General features: G+C 40.5%; 1 long non-coding RNA gene across 1 annotated transcript in view; it reads right to left on the bottom strand.

Moving 5' to 3' along the window:
- LOC139827850 (uncharacterized) overlaps positions 1-4,208 on the bottom strand; it is an 86,988-nt gene extending 82,780 nt beyond the window's left edge. Inside the window, exon 1 of the long non-coding RNA XR_011738918.1 lies at positions 4,133-4,208. This is a non-coding gene — a long non-coding RNA (uncharacterized lncRNA). The remainder of the gene's footprint in view (positions 1-4,132) is intronic.
- Positions 4,209-6,000: the final 1,792 nt, after the last annotated feature.

Raw genomic sequence — 6,000 nt, forward strand, 5'->3', positions numbered from 1 at the left:
GAAACATTCATGTAGTGACAAATGCTGCTAGGTGCTGCAAACCTGCAAGTCCCTTTAGAGCACTGGAGCATTAAATGCCTTGCAGCCATTCTTACTAATTCGTGTACCTTGTTGTCACCACCCACAAAAAAAATACAATGAAAGATAACTAGTCATATAAATCTCTTGCAGGCATTCTAAGGAGAAAATAATCAACTAATGTATTTCACAGAACCACAGAATGTCAGGCATTGGAAGGGACCTTGAAAGATCATCCAGTCCAATTCCCCTGCCAGAGCAGGAACACCTAGATGAGTGTTTCCAGCATCTAATATTCCAGATTCACCAGTTTCCAACATGCTCTGTGTTTACAGGGAAGCAGCCCGTACTGAGGAGTTTATTGCCACAGTCCAGTATCACCTTTTAAAGATGAAAACATCCTCTGTATTCTCTCTTGAAAACCATCTCTTGGGGAAAAGGGGGTGAGAAAGGGGAAAAGAGAAGGAGATTAAGGCAAAACAAACACAAAAAGAGTTAATTTGAAACTAATTAAACCCTATTTTCTCCCCCTGCGTCGGAAACCTCTTTAATTTCAGTGCTGAATTCATTTTCAAAGACATGCCGATCCTTTTGAGGGGAATTCCGCATCTTCCAGCTGCGCGATCTGCCCTGCAGTGTGCGCCTTGCTCGCCCACCTGCTTTCTGCTAAACGCCCCAAACTTCCCAGCGCTGCGGCTGCGCCCACAGAGCTCTGCTTTACACATTGGCACCGGTCGCCAGCAAAGACAGCGCCTAACCCGTTATATTTTCAAGTGGTAAAGTTCAAAATCACGTAAGAATGAGCCTGCAGAACTACTGTTACCTTGCAGAGTGTTGTATTGTATTATGTATGGTCGGCTGTTAATAATGCATGGTTTTATACAGCAGTTAAAAAGCAGTTTCATTAAACAGTTTCATTTTAAGAATAATTTGTTAAGAATGCGGCTTCTGAAAAAGGCTAAATTCTTGTTCTATATTCAAAGTCTAAGCCACATGCTGAGAATAAAGGAACAGTTATATTTTAAACACATATTACAATTCATGCTTTGAAACATCATATAACTCTACCCCCAAGTACTTCCCATTTGATAGTTATTTTACATTTGCCTGCTTTTGTTTTCTTTTTCATTCACGTTGATTCAACAGTATATATTAAAATTTTAATTTCACCTCTCACTGTGCATTCAGGTGCCAACAATGAGTTGAACTCCACTCATTCAGAAGCTCATTTACAGGGGCAAAATTATGTCCCTTTGTTCTCATCAGGGCAAATAAAGTTTTATTGTCATGGAAGATTAAAAGGCCTGACCTTTGGTACCCAGAAATATTGTGGTAACTCCTATAACTCCTGATTTGGACACTCTAAAGTATGGTCCCTTGGTAGCTGGCAGAGCACTAAAATGTATACTGTATCTGGCGAAGGTGTTTATTTTCAGCTTTCATCTTACGTACGCATTAGCTTCTGAATTGACTATATTGTTGGTAGAACAATGGGTCAAGTCCAGACCTGGTGGATGCCATCTGATGGGTGGGTATATCAATGGGGAAATATGCATTCATTTTAACAAAAACAACGAGCTGAAGTCGGAGACACGCTATTCCCTCTCCTCTGTTGGTGGAATCAAGCCATTCTCTCCTTTGTGATGACAGTTAATGCACAACCACCTCCAAGAGCATTTGTTCCCCACTAGGGAACCAAACACACTCAGCAACCTGACAAAATATGGGGAGCAAGAATGCCTATGGAGACTGTGGTCACCCACATACACAGACAAAAATGGTGAGTATTAAAACAAAATAAAATTCACTTCTACCTCAGCCCGAGAAAGGATGAGCAGCCTTTTTTTTCTGTTGTTTTGGGGTTTTTGTTTGTTTTGGGTTTTGCTATAAATGATCACTTTGGTGAGAGCAAACAGCACAGTCGACCGGCACCCTTTTGGTTAAAATTTTGTGATATTTGATGTCTTCTTTCAATCCTTCCTCAGAGTTCCTTGAGAACAGCTCACAAGGTGTCAATAAGGCTCCCACTGTGGATGCTCATCCCGTAAGTCTCTGGAGCAGAGACCAGGAGGTCTCCCAACACACATCCCCTTTACAATGCTGGAAAATATAACAATACAGTCCAAGAAAATGGAAGAGGAAAGCAGACCGTCAATACCAACAGTTCACCACACAAAAAATATTGATAACTGCCAGCTGCACCAGCAGGGGATGCCCACATCTAACATCAGCCGTTATCACCAGTGAGTTTTGGGTAATCCCTGGCAGGGATCACAGAATTTAAAGCCAGTCCAACCTTTCACTGCAAGTGTATGGAAAAATACAGCTGTTTTTTCTATATAACAATTTTACTTAGAAGAACTTTTAATTATGTTAGAAGAAATTAAAAAAAAAAAAAAAATCAAACCTATTTATATCTTCCCCCCCTCGTTTGGACAAGAAAACAACAGGAGAATAAGGCAGAGCCAAAAGAGAAAAGGTTGTTTGATTTTTCTGATCCAGACTGAATTTTCAGGGCCAGCACACTGGGAAAAACATTTGTTTGCTGATAAACTCTGGAAGTGCAATAGATTAAAGCACAGAAAACATGGGTCTTGCTTACGTTCACAACCCCTTCCCGACACGTTTTTACAGTCACTTAAAAGACAATGTACAATTTCTGTTCCTGTATGCAAAACCACTGAAGTAGTTGTCATGACTGAGAATCAGGAAAAGCAATGGTTTAAAACACCCATTTCAATTCGGTTTATAGGTGATAAGTTTTAAGGAGATTTTTTTTTAGAAGTTTCTTCATAAAATGAATTTTTAACCTATCAGATGTTCCTAAATTCTCTCTTTATTTTGGCATGTCTATTATGTAAACCACATAACTGAAGTCACAAAAAAACCAAAATCCCATTTATCCTAAATTTTGCTTTCCACGTGTCTAGATGTGCGCTTACTAAACATCACCCACAAACACAGATACTTTGGAACACAAAGAAATACTTCCAGAAGAATGTAGGGTAAGATTTTTCTGTTCACTTTTTTTCTCTTTTCTAAATGTCAGAATCTCATCATAGCCGATCTACAAAAAACCACCCGCAATCATCATCTCTCCTGGCTGAAGATCCAGTGGGCAATACTGGCCACAAACAGACACATACAGGACACACCTGAACCAAACTTTGTGACAGAGTTCTCACTGAAACCCTATCATAGTTCAATGCTTCATGGTGGTAAGGCACAAAATACTCAGATACCAAACGATATGAATTCATTAAATAGTTACGGGATTTTTTTTAAGTCAGTAGAAAACATAAAGAACAAAATCCTCTTATTTTATGTAATTTTGATCAAACTTAAGTAGTTCATCCGAATAAGCATTTTCTTGTAAAATTGGAATGGGTCCCCTTTCTCATGCAACAACACTCCCCTTAGTTTTGCTTCCAAGAGAATGGTGCCAATTTTTATTTAAGAAACTATGTAGTCTGTAAAGGTTTCTCACTTAAGAACACACCTTCCAATGCTTAGTTACTCTGTCTGTTAGAAATACACACCTTTTCTCTAGGCAAAATATTATTTGCTTCAATTTCCAGCAATTAGATCCTTTACCAAAAGAGTCTACCTCCAACATCTTTACAACATTAGGTCCTGTCAGACTCTGAACAAAAGAATTTGTATTATTTTCCTTTAGGTAAACTAGAGTGTGAGTTTCAGATTTCCTGCACACCCTGCAGAGCTTCTTGTGCTTGTGCAATCACATCTCTTCCCTGAGTTGTCTCCGTGTTAGCATCAGTTTCTTTGAATTGCTGGTGGCAGAACGGAACACTCAGCCCATGTCACAGAGAATTCCCAGTTATATTTGCTATGATATTCTCTGTTTTTACTATAAGTTTTCTTGCTTATATCTCAAGCAATGGTTAACATCTAAAAGGATGCCATTAAGTCAAATGGATGGTGTTACACTGGGAATCTGTTTTCTGCTGTCTATCTAGAAAATTTCCACCACGTTCTGCACTCACGGCTTCTTAGGCACACTCTCCCATTCTGCTATCATAGCCTTCATGTTTGTCCTCTCCTGTTCCATCCTATCCTGATTGTATAAACATTCAAATAATTAAATTATCCTTACCTTATCAATTCATGCAGATAAGTCTATATCACTGGCCTCTTCATAATCCTTTGTTTTTCCAGTCCTGTGTCACCTGCAAAGGTAATCAGTGAGGATCTCCTATACTTCGAATCATCACTAAATATCTTAACTACATAGAGCAGAAAGAAAATGGACAGAGTAACTATTCCAGTTACCATAGACCTCACAATGCAAAGTTGCAGAACTTTGTTGGGCAGATAATTATGAAAAAGTATAGAGGGACAACTTCAAATCATCCTTTGTAAACAGCACATAAATATAATGCCATACACTTCGCTTCCAATCTAGAAAATTCTGCTAGGAAAAACAGCCTTGGAATAAGTCCATAGATGCATCTCTGGTGTTTGGGTGTCATAGATTTTCTCGGTGCGTTCAACTTGATATGAATGAATGGGCACAAGGCTTCAAAGACAAAGTTCAAATGTCCCCAAAAGTACAAGGAATGACAAGGTGTCAAGGCAGCAGCTGAATTTGAAATGTAAACAAAAAAAATAAATTGTCACAGAACACATCATGTAAATACAAGTATGCACACTTACTGAATATTTATTATTGCATGTTGGTAGAATAATAGCACTGATATAGGAAATGTGAAAAAGAAGGCCTGCAAGATGCACAAAGAAGTGAAGTTCTAATTTACTTGTCTTTTTAATAACTCACACTTCTCTTTCTTGGTCCTCTTTTCACAGGAAGACATTTTACACGCACACTACATCAATTAGATGCATAAAAGACATTTCAAGCCTGCCAGCTCAACTGCTTTGGGCAATATTCCACAAGATTGCCAGACAATTAGCAGCTGGAACATCTGGAAATGTCAGACAAATGGCCACCAACCATGCAAAAATTGACTCCATATCACACAAGCCTCTGGTGCACCCCAGGAGTTCAGAGGCACAGACATCATAGGAGGCACTCAAGTCTCCTGGAGAGCACATTGACTCTGGACATGCTGGAGAAGCTGCACTGGGATGGATTATGTACCTGCACACGTGCTCACAGAGAGATGTCAGATTTGCTCTTTGGCGGCTTGAGAAGGCTGAAAGTTATGCTACCACAACTGCTTCACAGCTGAGCTTTACGACAGAGCTGTTGAGGGACTTGGAGCACAAGTGTGATGAGGAGCGGCTGAGGGAGCTGGGGCTGTTCAGCCTGAGAACAGGAGCTGAGGGGAGACCTGATCGCTGTCTGCAACTGCCTGGAAGGAGCTTGGAGCATGGAGGGGGTTGGGCTCTTCTACCAAGTGCTAAGTGATGGGACAAGAGGAAATGGCCTCAAGTTGCACCAGGGGAGGTTTATATTAGATATTAAGAAAAAATTCTTCACAGGAAGGGTTGTCAGGCATTGGAACAGGCTGCCCAGGGCAGTGGTGGAGTCACCATCCCTCAAGGGGTTTAAAAGGCATTTAGAAGAGGTTCTTCGGGACATGGTTTAGTGCTAGAGTTAGGTTGGGTTATGGTTGGACTCAGTCCTGAGGGTCTCTTCCAATTGAAATGATTCTATGATTCTAACATTTAGCCTGCATCTTCCCATCCCCTAGGACCTCCAGCAACACTCACCCCAGTGGGAGGAAGAGAGCTGAACTTCTGCTGTGGTGTGAAAGATCTAGTCTAAGGGACTCCAAACCAAAAGCCGAATCTCTTTATTTTCTTCCATTGGCCTAGAGGTCTTGTATCCTCTAAGACACTGGGAAGCAAGTAAATACAATTTGTAACCAGCTGCCTTAACCATTGAAGAGTCTGAGCGATGACACAAAATCCTGGTATTTTCTCCTGGCTGAGGCTTTCAAATCCTCGTGCCCAGAGGTTGAGCCCCTAAAATTCCCACACACACGGTGTCGTCTAAAT

This window comes from Patagioenas fasciata, chromosome 4, assembly GCF_037038585.1.
Source record: "Patagioenas fasciata isolate bPatFas1 chromosome 4, bPatFas1.hap1, whole genome shotgun sequence".
NCBI lineage: Eukaryota > Metazoa > Chordata > Aves > Columbiformes > Columbidae > Patagioenas > Patagioenas fasciata.